General features: G+C 36.1%; 1 pseudogene; it reads left to right on the top strand.

The window, feature by feature from the left end:
* Window positions 1-27,319, top strand: part of LOC129066872 (G2/mitotic-specific cyclin-B2-like) — a 170,181-nt pseudogene that overhangs the window by 3,611 nt on the left and 139,251 nt on the right.

The following is a 27,319-nucleotide window of genomic DNA, read 5'->3' as shown; positions in this document are numbered from 1 at the left end:
ATAACTTTCATACCTGCTTTAATTTCATACCCATATTTATTATCACTTGCTAGTCTATCACTAATATTTTCTTCAAATTGGTATAGTAGCCAAACATAATTTTTGGCAGAGTATGATCTTATTATGGTCATTAGAATTAATGCTATTCCACAAGATCCTGCATATCATTTTATTCAGTAATTCAATTGCTGTTAACATGAATTAGTGATTTATATGATAATTTATATAATTATTCACAGTTAAGATGGCGTCTTGCAACTTTTTCCCAACCTTTGTTAATGTGCTTTAAGAAGAACAAAAATCTGTAAAAGTTTCCAAATGTTTCAGACCATTAAACTACATTAAATGCATGGGTAAAAAAAGGGAGTATGCTTTTAAGTCACTTTATTTTGAATTGTAGTAAAGTGAAAAGATTGAGACTGTGGTGGAGGGAGGGAAGCTTTTATAACTATTAATTATATCTCTTTTTAATATACCTAAAGTCACATATTGTAAAAATATTTCCCAAATTACTTTACCTAAATACTTATACTTGAGAAGACTTTTAAAAGTATTTTGTAGTACATTTATGTTTTAAATTTACAAAGAATGTTAGGCTTTTAAAAGAAACATACCAAAAAACCAAAAATATATGTAAATTGAATAACTTTTTCATATAAATATTGCTTTTAAATTATCTGATTATAAACTCTATAGCTTTTTTTGTTTTCTCAGAGAAGCATATTAATGAATTTCTGTGCGTTTTTGGAAGAATAGTTTGTTTTACTACTTGAATTGATGAAAAGATGTTCAAAACAAATTAGACTAAGCCACTCAAGTTCTAAACACTTCAGAAGGCATTTTAGATCAGTTAGGAAAGAAAGAGGCTCTATTAGAATATCAAGTTAAAAAAAGCTTAGCCTAATTTTGGAAATCACTCTGGCATGTTAACAATTTGGAAAACAGGCTTCAGATGCACATCTAAGAAAGCCTTCTGTGAAGATGAAAGACAGCTCGCTTCTAGATGTGCAGACTGCCCAGGTACTATTGGATTCATTGTGACTTTCTGAAAGACTAGATAACAATTGCTAATGAAAAAGGGCAAGGCAAAAATTATACCATGAAAAAGATGCACATTTAAAGCATTCATTTTAAATGAAAAATAGTGGGAATTAGGCATAAATATCAGAAATTAAATGCTGCTAAGATCAACCATTAAAAATTCATAGGTTACTCTAGCTGCGTGGCTCAGTTGGTTGGAGCATCGTCTTATACTCCAAAATGCTGTGGATTCATCTCCCTGTCAGTGCAGATACGCGGACTGCAGGTTCGGTCCCCAGTTGGGTCATGTACAGGATGCAACCAACTGATGTTTCTCTCTTACATTGATGTTTCTTTCTCTCTCTCTCTCTCTTTCTCTGCCCCCGCAGCCCCCCTTCCTCTATAACAATTAATAAACATATCCTCCAGTGAAGATTTAAAAAAATGCAAAGTTAACTTAATAATGGGGAAATTTTAAAGTGACAATATTTTGGTCTTATTTAGTAACAGAAATATTAATCTGCGTAAAACAGAACATTAACATTATTTGAGAAAAAAATCATATTCAGGGGAGAAAAGAAATAGAGTTCTAATGGATGAGTGTGAATCTGACTATGAGCTTTGTCCGGAAAAAGTCCACCATTATTAATATAACGAGAATTGTTTGTGCCACATCAATGTAACCTGGAAGCCAAGGAGAGTGGACTGGAATGAGCATGTGTGAACAATGACAACTTCACTGTACTTGTCAGTTAGGGCAGTAGATGCCTTTGAGTGACCATGTGTACTGTGTGACCATTGCATTCAAAATGACTGTCTAAGTAGAGCAAAAAATGCGCATCAAATTTGTGTTAATATTGAACGTTCCTCTGTGGAAACTATTCAGATGATTCAGAACGTTCCTCTGAGGAAACTATTCAGTTTCCATAGCTATGGGCAACTTGTGATTGGCAGCGTCATCACAACGATGCACCTGCTCATGCATCACATTTGATGTAGAGTTTTTTGGCAAAACATCAAATCACCCAGGTGACCCAGCCCCTCTACAGCCCATATTTGGCACCCTGTGACTTTGGGCTTTTTCCAGACTAAAATTACCTTTGAAAGGGAAGAGATTTCAGGCTGTTGATGAAATTCAGGAAAATACGATGGGGCAGCTGATGGTGATAGGGAAAACCATGTGAGGTCCCAAGGTGCCTACTTTGAAGGGGACTGAGTCATCATTGTTTTATGTACAATTTTTCTTGTATCTTCTCCAATAAATGTCTCTATTTTTCATATTACATTGCTGGGTACCATCTGGAGAGACCTTGTATATACATGCTGCAATATATAGCTCATTAAGACAAATGTCTGAAGGACAGAGGTATTAAAATACTGAGGAATAGAGAAAAGCCCATTTCTTATATTCTTTTACAGCAAAATCCTTTTATTTCTTGAGAGTTGAATTTGTTGAAGTTTGTATTTTGATTTTTTTGTTTGTTTGTTTGATAAGAGAGAGACAGTCTAGTGTCTATGAGTATGGGCTCTGAACTAAGACTACCTGCTCTCTCTTCCTACTTTTGTCTCTTAGTAGCAAGTTTCCCAACATAAATTACTCACCTTTTAATATTTTAATTTCTAAATCCATAAAATTGAGATGATTTCATTCATATTAAATGATAGAATCTACACATAGCACCTCAGACAGTATCTAATACACATGAAGTTTTAAGTAAATATTAGCTGTTATTACCTGAATTACTATCTCCCTTGCATAGTGATTTTTTAGCAACTCCAAATATAAAATTAAATATGTTACTGTAGTTCATATGGTTCTGTTTTCTCTGCCCATAAGCAAATAAGTATAGATAACTACACAACTACTGTTCATAAGAAAACCCTCAATTCCTTTCCTCCTCAAAAACAAGAATTCGTAAGTAAATTTGGATCTCCCAAAGGAACATAACTTTTACAGTTTTTCTAGCTTTCCCAAGCCCTTTGGTATGCATTGCACTACCAAAATCACATAGAAAAAATTAGCCTGGGAGCTAAGGTTTTTCACAAAAGGCATGGTAGAGATTGAAAAGATATTACAGCCACCCACAAAATAACCTTCTCTCAACTGATGGCCATTGGAGCCAATTCAGTGCCAACAGGAAACCCTAATTTAGGGTGGGGTAAAGAAAGAAACTTTACTCATTGCAAACAGCTCAATGGCGATATACCATGGCTGTGAAGACAGCATGGCTCACAGCACAGCTCACAGCCCAGCTATGAAGAAGCCCTAGGGCCAGGCCCCTCTTCAGCTAGGCAGTTGAGCTCTGCTCTGCTCTGACCTTCTCCCCTCCTTTCTACTCCACTCTGCTCCAGCGAGACATTGGTGTTTTAGCTCTGGCCAGGAAAAAGTTAATTCTTCAATCTTCTGTAGAGAGAAAAAGTGCAAAGTGCATTCCTGTAGCCAGAGGGGAGCTGGCTTATATAGAGAGAAGTTTCTTCCCCTGGTCTCTGATTGGTTTGTCCTCATGCAAATGACCACTCCAAATCCTCAGTATGATTAGTCTAAAAGGCACTGTCCTGATTGGTCAGAATTGAGCCACTCTGGTTGGTTGGAGCTGCACAGGAACTTGCTGAGGAAATCTTCAGTCCTATTGGTTAAAATAGAATTCCAGAAACCCCTTTATAAAGGCCTGCTCAAATGACAGAAACACAGTGCAGGCAGGTAGTTGAGTGCAGAGGTAGGCAGTTCAGCACAGGCTTCTCCCTGAAGAGCAGTTTGTGTAAGAGACCCCTGTAGAAATGGCTGCCAGCCTCTGTTTTGCTTGTTTGTTTTTAATTTGAACACAGCCCCCAGAAAGACCTCTTAATAGGTATCTTCTTTTTCAGGGTCCACATTTTCCTTGTTTTGATCAGAACATGTTGACAGTGTTGATGTTCACCTTCGTCAACTTGTGTCCCATGCTGGTGCCAGAGTCACTTGGCTACCTGCTCTGGTTCCATCTGGTCCTTCAAAGGGACTTCTGTAGCAGAGCAGTAGCCAAAAGAGCAACTAGAGTCATTTACTTATGAGAGATCTCTCAGGCATCAGATTAAAAAATTCAGCCTCATGAAATCAACCAAAACAACTTGGGAAAGGTTTAAGTACAACCAAGGCACTTAGTCCATAAGAGAAATCAGGGGTATTTGTTATCATAACCATTATGAATTACAAACGTAGAGGGGATGCAGTGACTTGATGGACCATTTCTATCCATGCAACCATTACTCAAGTTTTTATAGGTTTTAAACATTTGGTTATATGGAAAAACCATTAGCTTGCACAATTAAGATAACAATTTGCAACCCAAATCTTAAAATAGCTGAGCTCATTTGGGAGCCAACTGAAAATGTCAGAAAATTTAAATTCTAACAAGTCAGACACTAGAAGCAAACCTGGAATGCCCCTTAATGGCTCTGACATGGTTAAGGAGTTTGGTTGTTTCTAATTATACCTGGGAAGAAGTAGTTATTCCAGTACATAAGGAGATATTGGCTATGGCACATATTCCTTTTTGGGCAGTGAGCACATAATCAAGGGCAACTCTGTTGCCGAGGACTTGCTCAAGAGTCTAAAGATGTTTGCTAGGCTCAAATGGCTCTGGCAGTTGAGCAAGCAATTTGATTGATGGTTCTAGTTAGTTTTCAAATTATATCCAGTTAAGTAGTACTGAGGTCACCCTATGAAAATACAATTCTAAGAAAATGATTTACCCTCATCTCTGGAAAAACTTGCTAGCAAGTCACATCCCACAGAAAGGCCATGGGAGTTATCTTTATAAACAGAAGGACCCTCATTAACGTAGTAAACTACAATGACCAGGTCTTCTTTTTCCTGTGATGAGAACTTGGAGGGGTAACTGTTATCATTTTGAGGATTGTAAAAGAGGATGTCAAGCATGTCAAAAGGCATTGTCCAATCAGCTTCCAGCTATCTAGACAATCAAATGCCCAAGGCTGATATATGTATGCACAAACAAAAATATAACCTATGGGAGCATAGAGAGAGTCTGCAAGAGTTTATTCATTTATTAATTACTTGGGCTTATAGATTCCACTTACAAAGGATTTACAAAGGGGAGTTTCATAGGGTTGAAGTAGGAGCAGTCAGGGTTGAAATAGAGACAACCAGATTTAAGGCATTTAATCTGGTTAAATTAAGATATGGGTAGCATGTGATAAGGGGGTGGCTAGCAGCTATTCAACTGTGGGAGATTGTTGGGTCCCACCTGGGGAGAGTGTGGCTACTGCACAGGGTGGATTTAGGTAGACACAGGGGAAACCTGGAACTCCTTTTTAAAATTTAACCTGATAAGTTTCAGAAGGGGTAGGTTTTATGAAATCAATAGTAAAGATAGGGACAGTTGAGAAATTGCTAACAGAAATAACTATGGGATCATCAGCTTTACCAGGAGCAGAAACAGAAATTGGATGGCTATCCAGCAGATAGATTCCATGAGGAGAGTGAGATTTAAAAATCACTGCATAATAACACGTTTTTGCCCAAGGTTTCCTATTTAGTAGGGTTAAAACAGCAAAAATCAGGAAGTACTGTACATGATATGTAATAAACACACAATTTAACACATAGGAAAGGGGGCCAGCTTGTCATGAGAATGCTAAGGTTGTTAAAATACCCAAGAAACTCTTCACTGGCCCAGTCGTGGATCCAGGCAAAAGCCCTCTGTTTTGAGTGCCATCTGCTTTTTGTCTGATTGGTTTTCTCACCGGGATAACATTAATATGAGGTCTCCTTATAGGCTGGGGTGTCCAATTAGGTGAATGAGATGCAAATTTGGGAGCCTTTTAAAATGAAAGACATGAATTTATGTATCATAACTTTTTTAAACTCGTAACTCAGGGGTTAGTTAACAATACCCAGTATGGTACTTTCCAGCAAGACTAGAGATAGCCCTTGTGGAGATGTCTTTTTAGATGCACCGTGCATCCACGTTTTCGGACCATGTATTTGTGTTCATTGTCTTCATTTCCCAGGACCGCACTGGGCAAAGATTGTTCTCTGAACCTGCATTAATTTCAAGAACCTCTGTGAGTTCTTTGCATTAAATTAGAAGATCTCGGCAGGGAAAGGGAAGGGAAGGGGAAAGTCAAGGAACATATAGCAAGGACTCATGGACAAAACCAAAGGGGAAGAGCTGAGGGAGGGAAGGAGGGAGGGGGCAAGGGAAAGTGGTGGGGGAGAGGCAGAGACAAATATATTTTAAAAATAAATAAATAAAAAGGTTTCACACACACACACACACACACACACAAAGAAGATCTTAATGAGGCAGGTCTGTACCTTCCCTGATCAAACCTCATAGATTAGGTTTTCTGGTGACTATTTTAGAAGGGGACAAACAATGTTTACCAAGAGGAATAGATTTTTTTTTTGTTTGTCTTTATTATTTCTATTTTGCAGACTAAGTTTTGGGCAAATCATTTGATTTCTTTTAAAAAAATCTTTAATGAATTTATTGGGGTGACATTGGTTAATAAAAATACACAGACTTCAGGTGTATAATTTAAGTAACACCAAGGGAAATACATTAGGCTGAGGCAGATTAAGATTCAACAAATTTTATCAATTAAATTTTACCTATCTTGTCAGTTCTATAAAACCAGAGAACTGGGGTTAATAAGCACAATGGAAATTCTACAGCATCAGCCAAGTTTTTCACACCTGGTATAAAATTTGTCTAGTAAAATCGGTTCCCTTTTCCCTGTTGGATTCTATGGGGATTTTCCAAGCAGAGAAATCCTTTCTAGAAATATTTTAGTAACTGCTATGGCTGTAGCCCTTCTATGTGAGAATGCGTCTACCCGATGAGAATATATATAGATAATCATTAATATATTTTTATGATTGAAGGAGGGCTGCTGGATTGAAATCCACTTTCCAAATATCAAATAGTCCTGCTTAGTTTTATTTCCCCCTTTTGTAAAGAGAGATTCCCTTATTTTAGTTATGCAATTAATCATTCACTTAAAAAATTCACAAGCAATTATAGAAAGTTAAATGAAGTAAAATTTAGCTCTTAAAATATTAAGATTTGGTTTACCTAAGCAATCAAAGATCTGATGGTGCAGAACACAACTTACTTTCCCTTTTTCATTATCTATTAAGTGAATATCAATAGGATAGGGGAAAAAAGAAAACCTTTTGTTCTTTTGACAGAGAAACCCAAATTTCAACTCTGATCTGCAAGTATACTTCAACTTAAATAAACCTATTTCAACCTCAGTTTGATAATTCATAATTTTTAAAAATTTTTTATTTATTGATTTTAGGGGGAGAGAGAGAAAAAGAGAAACATCGATTTGTTGTTCTACTTATTTATGACTTTATTGGTTGATTCTTGTATGTACCCTGACCAGGGATCGGACCCACAACCTTGGCATAACGGAACAATGCTCTAACCAACTCAGCAACCTGGCCAGCACTTAAATAATGCATAGTATTTCTTTTTCAAGATTCATTTTCCATGAATCTTCTGCAACATACACAAACTTTTGCAACTTCCATAAACCTTTCTTCTTTTGTCCTATCTTTTTTTTTATTGCTCTATTCAGAGTAATCATTGACTTTAGAACAAAATTACTTTCTTTCCCTTCAGTGAAAATGTATTTCCTTTCCATGTACTTTTTTTTTTACCAGACACTCATCTTATTCTCTATATGCAATTATTCTCAATTACCATAACATCCTAAGTAAGTTTTATCACAAGTGTTTGCATCTTAAACTGAGGCATCTTGTGCCCCTCTAACCTTGTAAAGTGACATGTTATGTTCTTCGTATTATACCCTTGTTTTCCATCTGGTCTGTTAGCTCCAAAGCTAGAGAGCACTGGACAACAGTATGTTCTTAAATAAACCAATATCCTTAAGCCAACTTTAATTTACTAAAGATTAATTGTAGATCATAAGTACTTTAAAAGCAATTGCATTAGCTTGTGTTATTTCTCCAAATTGTGTAAGTGCTCATTTGTTTTAAGCCAATTGAATAGGGCTCTTTTACAATCTAAATTTGAATTTACAAATCAGTTTTTTTTAGCAGTACCATCTAATAATATAACATCTATGACAGACACACATAGACACACATAAACACACAGCACAATAATATGAAACCCAAAAGAAAAATTATGGATTCAAAAGTAAAGAAAATGGTCCCAAAGGTCTTAAAAGGGGAAGATTTTCCTGAGAGGAAGATTGAAAAATGGCTCCAGAGGTGAAGCCTGAGCATTAGATGGCTGCTGTCTATCTGGAGACAAAGATGGGAGAGGAAAGAAAGGTAGAGGGTAGGTTGGGTCCTGGGCCAAGGTGGGGGGATGGAAAGTGAGGGATCTTCGGGGGTTTTTAAGTAAACCTGGTTTTTGAGTTTGCAAGCACAAGCATCAGAGGAAGAGTTTTCCAGTGATCCCCCTTTTGTTCCAGTTTTGCAAGCTCCAGTTTCCTTTTCAATTTATCAAAGCGTTTACCTAATTTAGAATTATTTTCCCTAATGGAGGTGATAGTAGCCTCTTGATTTCATTTGGCGTTCTCAGTGTACCAGGTGAAAAAAAAAAGCTTCCCATTATTTCTGGGTGGTACAGTACTTTCTTTGTTTTGAGTGCACAAATAAGCTTTGGGGTTGCAAAGGAACCCCATTTTGAACAAGAAAGCTTGAGATATCTTGTGTGATTTTTGTCCAGAGGCCTAGCCAATTGCAATTCTCTGGACCATAACTTTGCTACATGTAATCAGTCAAAGTCCCAAATGGTAGCTGATTAGCATGTGAAAATTTAGGGCATGGATTACCCATTTTGCACTCCTCCTCAGGGGAAGCATTCGCTGTGAATGCCTATCAGTGTGAACATACTCACAAACCTCATGGACAGGACCTAATCCCAACCTGGAGGATATTCTTCCTAGGTACCAAACACGACAGAGGAAAGCCCTCCCTGGAGGACACCCTTTCTGGTACCTGGTATCAGGGATACCAGTCCTAGGCACCAAACCTGAATTGTATAGTCCTCTTGGTCCAAACGTATGAACAAAGATCACTGGCTGAGGGTTTCCTGCCTAAACTAAATAAAGTCTCTGAGCCCTCAGCTCCAAGTGTGGAAGGTCTTGAATCTGATAAGACTTACCCAAGCTCGTACCAGAATGACAACTTGAGCACCAGGTCCTTGTGCAGGTACCAGGCAATTTGGTTTCAGAATGGTGTCAGGAGATCAGGCTGTCACTTCAGAGCTTCATGTTGGGCACTTTGGAATGTTAGTTGATGGTCATTGGCACCAATTGCCAATAGGAATCCCCAATTTGGAGTGCAGTGAAGGAAGAAACTTTACTTAGTGCAAACAGCTTAGTGCTGATATAGCACAGCTGTGAAAACAACGTTGGTTGTGGAACAGCTCAATTGTGATACAGTATGGCTATGAAAATAGCACAGCTGTGAGGTGGCCCTTGGGCCAGGCCTTTCTTCAGTGAGGTAGCTTAGCTCTGCCTTGGTATGGTCTGGTCAGCCGTGCTCTGCTCCACTCTGATGTTATCAGTGTTTCAGCTCTGGCTGGGGAAACAGTATTCCATCTTCTACAGGAAGGGAAAGTGTGTCCCTGAGTGAGAGGGTAGCTTGCTTGTATAGACAGAAGTATCTACCCCTGGTTTCTGATTGGTCTGTCCTCATGAAAATGAGCATTCCAAATTCTCATCATTTCATTGGTCCAAAAGGCTCTGTCTGTCCTGATTGGTCAGAATTGAGTTGTTGTAGTGATTGGATGGGGAAGTCCTCAGTTATGTTGATTAAAATAGGATTTCAGGAACTTGTTTTATAGGACTGACTCAGGTGGTAGAAACACAGTGCATGCAGGTAGTTGTGCAGGCTGTGCAGGCGGGTAGTTCAGCAAAGGCTTCTCCCTAAAGTGCATTTTGCCTGAGAGGACCCTGTATAGAAATGGCTGCTAGGCTTTTTTTCTTTTCCTTTTTTAAAAATATGATCTATAGCCCAAAAGAACAGAAAGAAAAACATGGACAGTTATGATATGTTGAAGACTAAAGTATTATTTTGTTCTTCATCTTCTCTTTGTTTGGTATTTATTTGGGTACAAGTCTTAACCAAGTTTATTTAAGCTGCAAGTCTGAAATGTGAAGATAATAACAAAAATACCTATTGTTTACTGATGCCTCACTCTTTAGTAATGACTTCCCATGTAAACCTGAGAATCCATAATTATTTTGTCTTCCTTTCATTAACAAATCACAAAAGTTAAGATTCACAAAATCAAGTTTCAAAACCAAGGCTCCAATCCATTTCTGAATAGTCACTTTCTGCTGAAGCAAATGTCCCTCCATTCCCTCTTTACCCAAACCCCCACACACACACACACACACACACACACACACACACACACACACACACACACACACTGAGATTAGGTGACTTTTGTCTGGGCCAGAGGACCTAATTTGCTGGACTTTCTAATGATACACCTTCAGGGTTAAGTGAAGGGCAAGTGTACCTCATAACAATCTATGAGACTAACTGTGCCCTAAAACCATATCTCTGTGTATTCTAGTTAGCCAGCATTCATTTATATATACTTTCTTCCCAATGATTTTATGTGAAAAGTTTTTCATTTGATTCTAATGGTACTGCCTTACTACAGTGGAATAAATTTACATCACAAATGGCAACAGCCATTTTTTTTTAAATTTACATTATAACAAAACAGTAAACATACGTTGCTTCTGTTGGTAACTTGGAACCAGAAACATGTACTTTATACTTTCACTGCTGAAGGAGCTGTGATATCTTGGAAAGGACATTGAATTTAGAGTCAGAGCACCTGGGATTTAATTTGCATTCTACCATTTATTACACTGTGACCCTAGGAAAATCACTTTACCTGTCTTTAAAATACAAGATTTGGGCAAGATTATGTCAGAAATTCCTCTCTGCCCTAAAATTCTAATTGTGCGCCAGACCATATTCAAGCTGTCTTAGTTGCTCCTGAAATATATAACATGAAAATGTTGAGCCATGGGGCCTTAGAGAGACTGAAAATACAGTATTTATTTCTTGACTACCTATACTGGAGTACTGATTGGAAACCCATGTGGTATGGTGCACAACAGTGGGCAAACAATGAAAAAATTGCCATTAAGGAAGTCACATTCTTTGGGGAACACAATTAAACAGCATCATAGTGTAGCATGTGTTTTAATGGGACAACATTGGGTAACGTGGTAAATGTGAGAATGACCACCAGACTCTGTTGTGGGGACAGAGTTAGGAATGGCTTTTTATTAATAGAAATATGTCAAAGCTGAATAAGACAAGTTAAGTTATGCCATGGGAGGATAAACTATTTTAGGGGGTGGGCAAGGAATGCCCAGTCCCAGATCTCAAGCCTAATGGGATCTGGTATACATAGGTGTGTAATAAAGTATATCTATTGCTAATTTTTAATTCCTGTCTCTTTGAAACAAACAACCCCCCTTCCCCCACATTCCAATTTATATCCCCAGTGTATGTTATCAAAGTAAACTGAGCTGTGCTGGCATATTAAGCCTCAATATTCATTTTCTTATACGCTGCTTAACTACCCAGCTGGAAAAGTTATCTCCAGTTGTTTACTGTGAAAAGATCTTTGGGCCCTTGAATGCTCATCAGAAATTATAGTATTCTTGTTTATTTTAACTCTTACCTGTCCTTTCAAGCTGTTCTCTCTTAGGCTGAAAATCAGTAGATTTTGTTCATGAGAAATAATAAATTTAAGAGTTAAAACTGAAAGTTTGATGCTATTTCTTAAGATTAACTAAAGTGCTTTGTCCTCAACGATTTCACTATTTGATTATCTTTTAGAACTGTTACACTGATGTGTATTGCTTTTTATACTATCTAATGCTTCATCCAGATAAAGTTATTTTAATCCCAGCTGGAGGTGTTTACCTTCTTGGTAAACTCATCAGAAGCATATTGTCTTCATCCTTTTCTTGCTCTTGCTTTTAAGTCTGTCATCAAACAAAATCTGTCTTTCCATTTGTTTCTTGGTTTGATAGGTCATATTAATGGAACAGATGTAGCAACAGTGTGAAACGTATTTGGAAGACATAAAACTTCATTTATAAATTTCCCCTGTCCTAGCACTTCCTCGAATTGCTATGTATTTGTGCATTATTAAAATAAGCCTGCCATCCATAATAATCTTTTCCAATTTGGAGTGAGGTGGTGTATGTGCCAGCCTTGGCTGTGATCCCTGCTGCACAGCTTTCTTCAGCATTGCTACAGATGAGAGGAATAAAAAACAGGAGAACGTTTCTTAGAGTTAAGGAGGAGTAAGAATATTCTGGAAACTACTTTTAAAATCAAATCTGTAAAAACACTAATATTTTAATGTGTTACTCCAAATAGGTACTCTGTCTTTTAAAACATGTAAGTTACATTTGAAATAACTTGATGAAGCAAAATGTAGTGATTCCTGATATAACATCAAAAAGTCACTCAGGTTTTTGTTTTTTATTATTATTATTTTTAATCCTCACCTGAGGACACCTTTTCACTCTTTTGAGAGTGAGAGGAAGGGAGAAATTGATGTGAGAGAGAAACATCAATTGGTTGCCTCCAATGCACTCCAAGACCAGGAATCATATATGCCTGGATCAGGATCAAACCTGCAACTTAGGTATGTACTCTGGCCAGGAGTTGAACCCACAACCTTTTGGTTACAGGGCAATGCTCCAACCAGCTGAGCCACACCAGCCAGGGCAAAAGGAATCACTTAGGTTTTTAATAAAAAATAATAAAAACAGAGTCATTGAAGAGGCTGGTAAGAGAAAGCTGTGACATTAAGGACCAGCCTATTTTTTGTTGATTATATTAATTCTTGTCCAAATAGATTATAAGTAATAAGACAAGAAATGTGCTTTATGAGAACAGTAAAAGAAGTATGAAAAACTGTTCTCAAAATCCAGTCCTGCTTTAAACTTGAGGCACACCTATCTTCTATCCAATTAGCTATTCATTCCCCTAAATAAGTTACTTAGGAATTTCAAAGGCAGTGGAGCCTTTCCATACAATTGTTAAAAGTGCAAATTCTAGAGTCAAATGATTTCAGCCCAAATGTCAGCTTTGCCAGCCATTGGCTTGTGCCACCTTGGAAAACTTAACCTTGCCATGTCTCAGTTTTCATATCTATAAAATGACAATCATAGTAAGGTTTGTGAAAATTAAATGAGAATAATTTACTTGAAGCACATAGCAGAGTCTGGCACATAGAAATATACAATATGTTAACCATTATTAATGAATAGGACATGTTAATATCCTTACTATACTCAAGGCTTCTTACTTAATAATTGCTGTGGTTGTCTATCAGGGCCATCGATAGTACGTGAATGTGTGTCAGGGTGAATGTATATATATTAATGGAAAGAGTAGGTAGTATCATGCCTATTTTTAGACCACCTACCATATTCAATTTTTCTTGGACAATACATTTGATTGTGGTTTTTGTTTGTTATGTCTGCAAGCCCAACATATTTTAGAAATTTGGATTTAAAATATTATTTCTAAGTTTAGAACTGAACAGAAAATTAGGTACAAATGTTCTGTACCTCAAAAAGTGTTGCCAGAAGCATAACTATGAAGAGAAAAATTGCTATATTAAAAATTCATAACTCAACACATTAAGGTTTTATATCACCTCAGTAGCTAATTAATTTACTGAATCAATCTACAAGTACAAAGATTGTTAAATAGGAAATATGAAATAGCTAGTCATTTTTTAAAAATCAAGTTTGATAAGCTATAATTCATTTGTTTTGAGCTCTAAATTAAAACAAATATAAATAGTCTAAAATGTTTCCATTGAAGTATAAAGAGAGAAGATAAAATAAGTGTATGCTTTAGGGTGGTGCCTTGCACATTGTAGGTGGTTAATAAGTATTTACTAAATTGAACTGAAATACACACAACAAACTTCAGGGTGACTAGAGTGGATTGAAGAAAAAGTAAGGAATAAAGATAGTGTCCTGTTTAAAGTTGAGAGGCTGTTTGGGGAATCTTTAAAATTGGATCCATATTAACCCCTGTCATGTCAAGAGCATTGAATGTCTAATTAAGTTTCTAATTTTGCAAAGAAAGCCAGCTGCATTCGGCAAGGTTATTTTTGTTTTTAAACAGTTAGTGTTGTTACTCTTAGTCATGTAATTTAACCTCTCCAAGTTTCCATATTTCCTCATCTGTAAAAGGAGGGTGACAATAATGTCCCATGCTATTGAAAATCCCTTCAGTCAGCAACACATGAAGGAGTTTATCAAACAAGCACATCACAGGGTGCATTTAAGCCTCCTGAATCAAGATCTCAGAGGCCAAGACTGGGAAGCTGCATTTTAAGAAGCCCCATCCCTTATGTGGTTCTTATACAGACTAACCACTCTCTCATGACCACTGGTTCTCAGAGTTGCCATGAATGATTGATTTAGGAAGAGAGCGGAGCGTAGCCTCAGTCAATGGAACCAAGGCATTCTTCCTTCTTGGAATATAATTCAAAGACCTAATGACTTCTTAAAACTTAAAAAATAAAATACCTGTTTATATAGAAGCAAAAATAAACAATATTACATAGTAAACTCTAGTTTACTGCCTCCAGAATCAAGAAAACGTAATGAAAAATATTTTCTCATGTGATTAGTATATTGCATGTTTAGAAATTTATGGTCATTCCTTAGACTTTAGGCCTTTCATTACCTTACATCCATGAATTGCTACTGTGTCTAATTTTTCAGTTTTCAGGTCTATGCAGAACACATGCTCTGTGACTAGACATTGTTAAAAGCACTTTAGAGATTCTAATAAATTGAATAATGAAGCAGCAGATATGCTGCTTTTTTGGTGCGAGTTTCAGTTCCAACCATATGTTCATACTGGCTTATCAAAGGAAGGATTAATAGAAAGTACACTTTCTTCACACAATATTCTCTCCTTAAAATTGGAATGTGAGCAAAAGACTCCATTTCCATTTGAATCAATTCTATTTAACTATTTGGATGCCTTGTTACAGGAAAAATAAAAAGGCTCATACAAAATTACTCATTACATGTAGAAAAGGAAGCCAAGAATACAAGGGAAAAATAATTCAGAAATTATAAATATCTATGCACTGTATAGCAAGAAGTACAATTTAGTTTCTTAATAATTATTATTAAATGAGATCATTTAGTTTCTTAATTTTTAATAATAAATGGCTTGATAATGATTTTATTCAAATTCTTTGAATTACTCTTTTCTTTTTAGAATAGAATATACTATTACCAGTGGCTCAGTTCTAGGGAAGATAAAGGAAAAACATCTTTGCTCAATATAGCAAAGGCCTTCAATATAGTTGCCAAAAATACTGCATGCTCAGTAGAGTGTCTGACTGTTTTTAAGCAGTAGCATGAAAAGAGAGACTTGAAAGTGGAAAGAAATACATTAAAATTTTGAATTAGGACAAATGATTTTTTTCTGTTGGCAGGTGTTTCCTGTCTGCTTGTAATAGAAATGTATTAGATTTTTAGTACTTCAATGAATATGTCTGTTAAATTTTTACCAAAGACACGCTTGGGTGTACACTGCTTATAGTATTCTAATAGATATGATACTAAATTGGAGTCCAAACACAAAGTTTGCTTGCTTTCTTGCTTACTTGCTTTCTTCTTCTTCTTCTTCTTCTTCTTCTTCTCTCTCTCTCTCTCTCTCTCTCTCTCTCTCTCTCGTCACTTCTATTGCCTTGCAAGTCATTTGGCTCTTTTGATCCTCACTTTATAATTGTCTTTATTCACTGACTCCATAAATAGTTATAAGCTTAATATATGGCACTATGTTACATACAGTAGGTGAGAGAAAGAAGAAACAACACTCCTCCCTTCCAAGAGTTGGTACCCTGATACCCCCAAATCTTCCAGACTTTGTTTAAAATAGATCAGGTTGAACCAGTCAGGTTCAAAGCCTATGACAGCAAATTCTAGTCCACATAGCTTTTACTCCTAGCACTAAGCTGGTGTATAACCCTGCCCTGTATTTTCATATCTTATGTCCATGCATCGAAATTCATTGCATTATCCAAATACCACCTTTAGCTTGTGGGATGAAAATGTCTCTCGAAAGTAATCAGAACTCCTTAATTATAATCTCTGAACTTCCAGCAAAATGGTAAACTGCCACCTAATGTATATTTCTATGGATTTTTGATGAGATTAATATGTTGATCAAATTTGTAGCCATCTATGGCACATAGTTATAAATATTTTTATGTATGTCACCAGTCTCTCAATCTTATTTCTACCAATAAAATATTGTTATTTTAAAATTAATGATAGTAGTAATTAAGGGTCAGCCACAAGAATTTAAACTTTTAACCTAACTTTGGAAAAAATTATGCTTAAATAATGAAGGATGGATATGGACTCCCTGACCTCTGCAGGTTACTGTAGTGCATGGAGGACCTACCTGATTTTACAAAAAACCAGAAATGCTGAAAAGTTGAGTCTGCAGGGAAGTCCTCAGACTCAAAGTAAGAGCCAGAGCCATGGCAGGTAAATAGACAAAAGCAGGAGCCAAGTACTGATGGGGAGTTGCATCAGAGAGTTAGGAGTGAAGAAAGCTATACAAAATAGAGCAGCTCAGAAGGAAACTGTGTCAGGGTCCATAATTATCCAAGTCTTGTCCCGAATGGATGTGAGGTGGGGATATGTGGTTGTCTTAAAACTAAGACACTAAGAGGAATATTTTTGCTTCCCAGCTACAGGATGAGAGAATAAATACTGGTCCTGTTAATGATATCACTAATAACAGGTATAGTCATAAAAATTTTACAGTCATTCATTTCTTGTCATAAAATGTAAAAAAATATCAATTTTCAAAATGGTACAACAATATCTATGTTTCTAGGCATTATTCAGGGTAATCCACTTTATTTATCCATGCTACCAATATTTAAACCATATGCTTTGAGGTGAAAAGATTGTAAAAGCTTACCAAGCTCCAAACATACAACTCTTCAAGCCAACAGACAGTGATGGAATTAAAACTCTTCCCTGTCTACATTCCAAGGAAGCTATGCTAATTTAATAGATATATATTTGTAAATATCTATAGATTTTAAGTATTGAATATTTTCAAAATTTTATTTTACTAATAAAGACACAAGAATTAATCTCCCATTCTCTATTGTAAAGACCAATATTCAATTATTCTTAAATTAGGGAACATTTATTCTTTGAGGATACTGTCCACTTCTCTATGCCTTATTGATACAAGTATAGATGCAGAGCTTCACACACTAAAATTGTAACAATTTTCTTTTGTCATATGTGCCCCAGTCTTTATCTTTTTGGTTTTTTTTCTGCCCATTAATAACTCTAGCAATAAAATTTTCTCATTTATAAGAACAAGGGGAAGCCAGTTTCCTCATCCTTCTTCCCCAGTCCGACCAATAGCTCTCAGAATCACAGAGTGTACTGGGCTTAGAATATTTGTCATGAAATAATGTATTTTGTTACTGTATTTCTGATTTTATTTTTTGGAGCCCTTCATTGTGCCCCTCCATGACTCCCAAGGCTGGTTCCAGGAGGATGGGTTGCACTAGTCCCCAGGGGTCCACAGACTTGATAGTCATCCAGCTATGGGTGGGGCTCACTTTTGACTTAGACTCTCTTTGACCACTGCATGTGTAGCCTATAGCATTCTGCTCCTCACCAGTTCTATATATAGCTCACCAAATTTGCTAGTTAAGATTTGTTCATTTGAAAACAACACGGAATATCTCCAGAGGTGTGAGGTTGGAGTGCAGACCTAACACCACTGCAAATTCCTGTGCCCTCCCTTGCCAGCCAGTGTCCCTCCCTGGACACAGTTGGCACTCTTGCCTGCCCCTGTCCATCATGGCGCTGCTCCAATGCCCACAGTGTCCATTGGTTTGGAAAAGTATGACACAGGAGTTCAATTGAAAGTGAAGAGTCATGTGACATTCTGGTGGGCAGTTTATAAAAAATTGGATGTACAGTTACAACCAGAGTCACACAAGCATCAATAGCTTCAGAACAACAAAGTACCTGTACATCCCACCAAAACAACACATGTCAACAAACAACTGAAACCTACTTGTTCTGTGAAACCAGTACAGATAAAAATGTTGGCTCCAAAGGGTTCTTCTCCTACACCTGAGGATATCTCCAGGAAAGAAGAGAACCTTTGCCAAGCTTTCTCTGATGCCTTGCTTTGCAAAATCTAGGATACTGAGAATGAAGATTGGAAGAACCCTCAGCTCTGCATTGATTATATTGAGGATATCCATCAGTATCTAGGGCACCCTGAGGTTCTGCCATCCATAAACCCACATTTCTTTCTCACTTTTTAAAATCCTTACCTGTGGATATGTTTGTTGATGTAGAGAATGGGGAAGGAAGGAGGGAAGGGGAGAGAGACAGACAGACAGACACCTGTCGGTTGCCTCTCATACATGCCCAACTGGGATAGAACCCACAACCTAGGTGTGTGCCCTGAGTGGAGATGGAACCCACAACCTTTTTGGTGTACTGGACAATGCTTCAACCAACTAAGCCACATGGTCAGGGCATAAAATCACAATTTCTTGAGTGGATGATGAGATATAAACAGATATACACACACACACACACATATATATGTGTGTGTGTGTGTGTGTGTGTGTCATTCTGGTATGAGTCTACTCCAAGTTTGGGCTGCTCTTCTGTACATGTGTGTTGCCATTTTGGATCAGTTTTACAGGTTCAGCCAGTCTCTCCTAAGAAGCTTCAGCTGGTTGGGATTATATCTCTGCTCTTGGCTTCCAAGCATGAGGAGATGTTTTTGCCAAATATTGAAGCCTTCATATCAAAGATAATGTGTACACTAGTTCCCAAATCTGAGAAGTGGAACCTCTAATTTCAAAAGAAATGAAATTTGAGTTGGTTCAGCCTTTGCCACTACCTTTCTTAAGGTGGGTTTCAAAAGCCAGGAAGGGTGAGATTGGAGAGCAGCACACTTTAGCCAAATATTTGATGACGCTAACTCTCATTGACTAGGACATAGTGCATTATCACCCTTCTAAGGTGGCAGTGCTGCTTCCTGTCTGTCCCAGAAGTTTCTAGGCCAAGGAAATGGAACTTTAACTAGTAGTAGCACATTGGATACACAGAGAATGAAGTATTTAAAGGCATGTAGCACATGTCCAAATATGTAATGAAAGTAAAGGGAAACTTAACGAAATTCATTGCCATCAAGGATAAGAATGCAGCCCTGACCAGGTGGCTCAGTTGGTTGGAGCATCGTCCCATAAACCAAAAGGCTGTGGGTCCAATTCCCTGTCAGGGCATATGCCCATATGTCCAGAAAATGTCCATCCATTGTTAATATAATGAGAATTGTTTGCATGACATTAATGTAACCTGACAGCAAAGGAGAATAGACTGGAATGCCTATACATGAACAATGATGACTTCACTGTACTAGTCAGTGGGGGCAGTAGATGCCCTTGCGTGAGCATGTGTACTGTTTGGCTCTTGCATTCAAAATGACTGTGCAAATAGAGCAACAAATATGCATCAAATTTTATGTTAAACTTGAACATTCCTTCATGGAAACTATCCAGATGATTCAGAAGGCTGCAGCTATGAGCCACTGGTGTTTGGCAACTTCATCACAACAACATACCACTCATGCATCATGTTTAATGCAGAGATTTTTGGTGAAATATCAAACCACCCAGGTGACTCAGCCCCCCTACAGCCTCAATTTGGCACCCTGTAATTTCTGGCTTTTCCCAAAACTCCTATTATCTTTGAAAGGAAAGAGATTTCAGACTATCAATGGGATTTAGGAAAGTATGTCAAGGCAGCATAAAATATGTTGGGTAATTCCAACAAAGAATTTTGCCGAGTGTTTTGAACAATGGAAGAAATGCCAGGAGAACTGTGTGAAGTCCTAAGGTGCCTACTTTGAAGGGGACAGAGGTGTCATTGTCCTATGTACAATGTTTCTTTTTTTTTCTCTTAGGTTTTTCTCTTTTTTGTAATTTCTTTATTAATCAGCAAAATATGACTCAATGGGGGATGGACTGATGTTCCCAAGGAGAAATCTTAGGAAGTTTGTTGCAAAGGAAAGTACAGCAGATCCGCACACTAATGATCCTGATCTCTAAATAGTCCCCAGGAGCAGCCCTCAAGCTTAGTAAATACAGGGGCTCTGTCCATACTGAGTCACTATAAAAACACTTCAGGATAATAAGGGATTACTATATTCCTTCATGTTCTTTTTTTTCCCCTAGTTTCACCTTATTTATTTATTTATTTTATTATTATTTTTTAATTTTATTTTAATTTATTTTTTCAAATACATTTGTCTCTGCCTCTTTTATTTTCTTCAATACACGTCTTTATTTTTCATAGTACATGGGTGTATACTTTCTGGACAGACCTCAGTATACCTGAGTTGTGGCTTCACTTCCTTACTGGGGTACATACTGGAGGTAACCAATTGATGTTTCTCTGTCACATCAATGTTTCTCTCTCCCCTCTTTTCTTTTTCTCTCTCTTTCCTTTCTCTCTAAAGTCAATAAACATATCCTTGGGTCAGGATTTAAAAAAAAAGAATAAATATGCAATCAGCAAACTTCTGAAGATCAACATGATTCTTCAAACTCAAAAGCTTCCCTTTTATGACACCATGGATGGACATGAAAAACATACTGAGTGAAATAAGCCAGTCAAATACCATATGACAAATACCATATGATTTCACTTAAATGTGGAATCTAATGAACAAAAACTAACAAACAAAACAGAAACAGACTCATAGATACAGAAAACAGACTGAGAGCTGTCAGAAGGGAGAAAGTAGTGGGGTTGGGTGAAAAAGATGAAAGGATTAAGCAAAAAAAAAAAACCCAACAAAACCCTCAAACAGACAACAGTATGGTCATTACCAAAAGGAAATGAGTGGAGGTGGGTAGAAGGGAGTAAAAAGGGGGAGATACATGGTGATAGGAAGAGACTTGGGGTGGTGAACATACAATAAAATATACAGATGATGTATTATAGAATCGTACCCCTTAAACCTATATAATTTTATTAACCAATGTCACCCCAATAAATTCAATTTTAAAAGATGAATTACATTGATTTTCTAAATTTTAACTTACCTGGTATTACTAGGATAAAAGTGAAATATTTTTATATATTTGTAGATTCAATTTTATAATATATTTTTTAAGATTTTTATATCTAGCCTGACTGGTATGGCTCTGTACATTGGTCTTGTACCACAAAGAAAAAGTCACCAATTGGATTCCCAGTCAGGGCATATTCCTGGATTGCAGGCCAGGGGCACATGTCTGGGTTGTGGGCCAGGTCCCTGGTTAGGGTCATGCAAGAGGCAACCAATTGATGTTTTCTTTCACTCATTGGTGTTTCTCTCCCTATTTTTCTTCTTCCCTTCCTCTCTCTATAAAAATAAATAAATAAAATCTTTTTAAAAAGAGGTCTAAGGTTTTTATATCTATTTAACAACAACAACAACAACAACAAAAAAAGGAGCTTGCTTCCTTGATGGGAGAGTTCTAGGCTTCTGGGGCCCTGGGAAAAGTGTTTTCTCTGTGCACTTCATCCTCCTGATTTGGAATTCCTAACTTTGTATATGGTCCTCCAGTCTATTTCATGAAACCTCTTCTCAGTCCTACTTTTTTTCTGTTCTTAGAAAGTATTTCCTTTATTGTATTTTTTTCCATTACCATTTAGTCTCCTTATACTGCCTCCACAGCAATCACCACATTGTTGTCCATGAGTCTTCTTTCCTTTTTGCTCAACCCCTCCACCCCCTAACTTCCCCTGCCCACAGCCCACTAGCTATCATCCTGCTCTCCATCTATAAGTATGTCCCCATTTTATTAGTCCCCTTATTAGGTCAGTTTGTTCATTAGATTCCCCATATAAGTGAAATCATACGGTATTTGTCTTTCTCCAACTGGCTTATTTCACTTAGTGTAATGTTCTCCAGGTCCATCCATACCATCACAAAGGGTAAACTTTTCTTCTTTTTTATAGCCAAGTAGTATTTCATTGTGTAAATGTCCCATAGTTGTTTTATCCACTCACTGGGGACACGGGCTGCTCTCATATCTTGGCGATTGTTAAATAACACTGCAATGAACATGAGGGTGCTTATGTTCTTTACATTCGTGTTTTGGTTTCCTTCGGATATATTCCCAGAAGTGGAATCACTGAGTCAAAAGGCAGATTTTTTTGAGGTATCTCCATATTGTTTTCCACAGTGACTGTATTCCCACCAAAAGTGCAAAAGGTTTCCCTTTTTCCACCTCCTTGCCAGCACTTTCTAAATAAATAGAGATTAAAAAAAATAAAGCTATTGATTAAAAAAAAACATAATTCTCAACTCAAACTGGCTTAAATTATAGTAATGAATATGTAAATTTGCAAAAAGAATGTTAGTATCTTAATCTGAGTGGATTACAGAACTGTTTGATTTAGCAGCTGAACAATATCTTTAAGGAAACCAAATTCTTTCCATTTCTCCATTTTCTTCTTCTAAGTGTCAGGTTCAGCCAGAGATTGTAGTTAAAGGAGACTTGTCAGAAACAATCAGGGCTACCCAGTTTCTTATTCAAGACCATTGAAGGACAAGTTGACTTTCTACCATTTAATTTTTTTTTCCTTTTTGTATTTCAGCACATACTAGTAATGAATGTATCTCTCAGATACATGAAACCTATGCAGTAATTTTTTTTATTGCAATGTTTACTGGGTTAAGAATAAGGAGAACTTCCCCTGATGCCTTCAGAAACCTCTTGTTGCATCTGGTTTAGCCCTATGAGACTCTTTCATTTAATTTTCACAATGATTCTGTTAAATAGATACTATTCTTGCGGCCATTTTACAAATGAGGACACTGTGGGACATAGAGGTTAAGTGCCTTGTTGCAGATCACCCAGCCAGTAGTGAAACAGGGACAGTCTCATCACCAAAAACATAGTAAATGTAGGTGGGCTCTTACATACAGATTGAAACAAAAGAAATACATTTTCTCTGAAAATTAATGTCATAAAATTAGGTATAATAGTTGTACCATTGCATAGCTACATTACAGATGAAATAAGGGTTTTGGGTATCCACCTTAGGATTCCAAGTGTCCTTTCTAAAACTCATTTCTATGGGGAAGCACATTCTTGTTTCAAAAAGACTAACTTTAAAAAAGTTTGGTTTTTTTTTACTTTTAAAAATAAAAATTGAGAATATACAACTCAATCAAAAGGTTAAGGGAGCCTGCTTCATAATTGGGTGCTAGACCAAAAAAGAGTATAGAATAAAGTATGATGTCAGAGGTTTAAAATCAAAGATTATGTTTTTAAATATTCAAATTTTCTTAATGACAACTAAAGTACTTGAACTTAAAGATATTTTCTAGACTGTTGCTGGTCACCTTTTTATAAGTGATTATTTGATGACAAAAAATAGTGGGGAAAGTTTATCAACTTTCTTTAATTTATAATGTACCTTAGTAGTTATGAAACTAATTCTAGGCTTAACATGAAGCCTCTCCTGCCCAGAGTGCCACATCAGCCACATGGAACTTAAATAACTTCATGTCCCTATAAATGCTTTGCTTCTCCAGAAGAGTAGCATGGTCCTCCATCTATATCCTGAAGGGATTGGTCCCAGGACTCCCCACAGATACCAAAATCCATGCATGCTCAAGTCCCTCATATAAAATGTATTTTTATATAACCTATTTTTATGTAGGCCATAGCAGGGTATCACTATATATTGTTTCATTCAAGTAAATTCAATGTAGTGCTTGATATGTGGCAAATTTAAGCAATGTTTTTTTTAATCTTTCTGGGAATTTTTAAATAATATTTTTGATTCATAGTTAGTTGAATCCATAGATGTGAAACCCATGAATTTGAAACTTGTAGATATGGAAGACTTACTATATATCCACTCAGCCAATTCCTATACACCAAGCTAACTTTGGGCTCTATACTTATGTCCTTGTTCATTCTCACTCCACACAAGGTTGACTATGTGGCCCCAGCCAATCAGATATTTTCTATTTATTTTTTTCACTGTGCTTTATTCTTTAACTGCTGCATTTGACAGTTCTCCTAAAGTAGACTGTCCACTTCAAGAAGTATTGAATAATGTTTGTATCATCTAAGTTATCTTAATTTTTTATAACAAGGAATAATAAGTAGGCATGAAGAGAATGAATTGAATAAATACTGAATGAAAAACAAAACCAACAAAGAAGTTGATTGGGAAGAAAAGAAGTATGATGGGAGTACAATTAAAAACAACAAATGAATGAAAAAATACAATAGTTATGCAATTTAAAAGACTGATTCAAGTAATGAATTAAATCGTAACATTAATGTGGATAGTTATTTTTACGTGGCTATAATATCCACCCTGAAGTTTGATGAGATATGTAGCATGAAGGAGAAAAGTACGAGAATTGATATAGTGACATTAAATATGTGTGAAGTTTTCCCAGCAATTGCTCCATGGAGAAAGGGATAAATTTCAGAAGTTTCTTGTAAGGAAGAGTAAATTTAGTCAAGTGAGAGGAAAGAAAAATGACCGAAGTTTGCCCCTGATTCGTTTGCTTGAAGGCAGTAACAATAATGGGTGGGAAATATGAGCAGAGAAACTGAATAGAGTCTTTTTTTCCCATTTATGGACAGTAAGAAATACAGTCTCATTCATATGACAGCTGAAAGTAAGAAGTCAAATCTATAAGAGTAGAATTAATGTGGGCCATGTACAATTATGATTAAAGCAAATCAAATGATAGAAAATTAAAAGCTTCCATTTAAAAGATTTGGTTTTAAACATTGACTTTAGATCAACTGTCATAAATTGAACACCCAGATTAGAGAATGACAAGAATACTAGATGTGACAAAAATTACAAATTAAACCAAAGAACACAAAAGTAGTGGGAAAGAGCTTTTAAAACTGTGTCACAATTGAAGTCAGAATATTCTAAATCAGAATATTTGAGATAACTATTTATTAAACTTGTTATTAAAGACCTTTTAATAACAATGCAAAACCTAAGGGGAGTAGGATATTTTAAAGCATCTATCAATAAAATACTTGTCACTAACATACAGCAACTTCTCTCTTGTTTGATAAAGTTTTTCTTTGACAAGAGACATTATACCTGTTTGTTTTCCAGTATAATAGACTCTTTTTAAAATGTTTATATTACTCAAATCATGGAAGTTATCAAAGTTTTTTGCAAAAGATATTTTTTAACTTACGGATTCTAGTTTATGTTAAATCTTGTCCATTTAAATAAAATTTCCAAAGATCAGATAAATATTTTCTCATTTCCAATTGAAAGCAAACTACTGAACTGCTTTACAAATATTTTATGAGGGACTGGGAAGTTTGTTCCATGGGGTTTTATGAACTTAGCCTTTTATGAACTTGATATGCTGTATTTGTTGATTATTCCAATGCTTCACAAACTGTTATCAACAGCAGCCCAAGCAAGGTGTAATATCCCCGCAGTACTGCTTCAGTGATTTGTTTTCACATGAAGCTTTTATGAACTTTAGGGTAAAACTGATATGTTTTTGGCACTTTCTTCTAATGTAAGAATTTGGGGAAAAACATCAGAAAACACAATTAAGAATGTAGTATTACAGTAGATAAAGTTTGCAAGAACAGGCATTCCTAAATATTCAAATTATGATAATCTGTTTCTTGTTCATAATGGTAATAACAATAACTTTAAAAGTGAGTCTATATTTTTACATATTTTTATTTGCTCCCTATAAATCATTGTTTTACTTGTTTTCCATGTAGGAAATGTAAATGTGAAGTGATTTGTCCATGGTCGTTCATTCATTTTCAAATGGAACAAGTTATGGTTTTACAAAATAATTGCTCAGGCATAATAATTAAAAACATTGCTCAATAAATATGAAAGTCTATAGCATGATTACATACACATGTCCATAGTTCCTCCTGCACAAATAATTTAGTCATCTCATCAGGGTAGCTTACTCTTGTAGCCAGAGAAGAGAGAGCTAGTTTCAAGTGTAATTTTAGTGGCAGGCTCCTGAGAAAGTCCATGTGCAATGGCATTTCCTATATGAGTGGAGTGTGACAATGTCTCCTCAGTTAATGCCTGCGGATTCCAGAATATTCAGTCTTGCCATTATGAAATGGGGTTTGGGGAGTACCTTAGCTGTTTGTGCAGAAATTCATTGTTAATTGGAGCTAATCGTTAATATTGATTTTTTTTTTGTAAAACTTTGGGACATACACATTTTCTTTGCTTTTTAAAGTCATATTTTTTATATTTTCCTTTAAGTTTTTATGTTAATATACTTGCCATTCAACAGATTATTATCATTGATGCAGTAATTCTACATGTTCAGAAATATTCAAAAACGTGGGCACTGAAATATCTTTGTATGCCCATCACAGCATGTTTAATAATATTTAAAAAACTCTAAATGTCTTACAATAGAGAGTGGTTAAACACATTGTAAGAGCCCAAAACCATGGAATATTATTGCACTGTTAGAAGAATTAAAAATCATTTTATTATACGTAAAAATTCTTCAAATGCGATATAAGTGAAAACTAGTGCTCCAAAGTGAATATACATGACCTTAACCATGGTAAAAATTATGTGCATAGATAAAAGGCTAAAGACACACTTCATGTTACTAGTAGTGTGTTTTGAGTGGTAAGGATTGTGAATGCCCATAATTTTCATCTCTGTACTTATCTGGATTTCCACATTGCATCTAATGGATGTATATTTAATTTATAATCAGAAACACATATTATGTTTTGAAAATGACTGTTGCTGTTGATCTAAACTTTTACAAAGTAAATCAGACTTTTTTTGTTAGAATAAATATTCAAAACTAGTGAATTCTGTGACTGTACATAATTTCAGTTCCTCCTTAATGTGGAAGATGAGAGGCGGTATTGAAGAAAGCCATGATTGTTGCTATTTTCCATGAGATCATTTTGTACTCGAATGCTTCTTGAACAAGTGCAAAACACATAGGCCTTTATAAAGCCTGTGAAACATGGCCTGACTGATGAACAACAAAAAAATAAAATGTTTTTAGTATCTAGAGAATACAGAGTTCCTGCTCTCCCTCTCCTCAGTTACATAGTTTACTTTTCAATATGAGTTTTGTTTTAAGGACATACAGCAGAAATTTGTTTTTTAATTAACATAAAATGTAAAAGATTTC

This window comes from Pteronotus mesoamericanus, unplaced genomic scaffold (genome assembly GCF_021234165.1).
Source record: "Pteronotus mesoamericanus isolate MK-2021 breed Mesoamerican mustached bat unplaced genomic scaffold, CSHL_Meso_final contig_20, whole genome shotgun sequence".
In the NCBI taxonomy this organism is placed as follows: domain Eukaryota; kingdom Metazoa; phylum Chordata; class Mammalia; order Chiroptera; family Mormoopidae; genus Pteronotus; species Pteronotus mesoamericanus.
The sequence above is the reverse complement of the archived record's forward strand: the minus strand, read 5'-3'. Positions and strand labels throughout refer to the sequence as shown.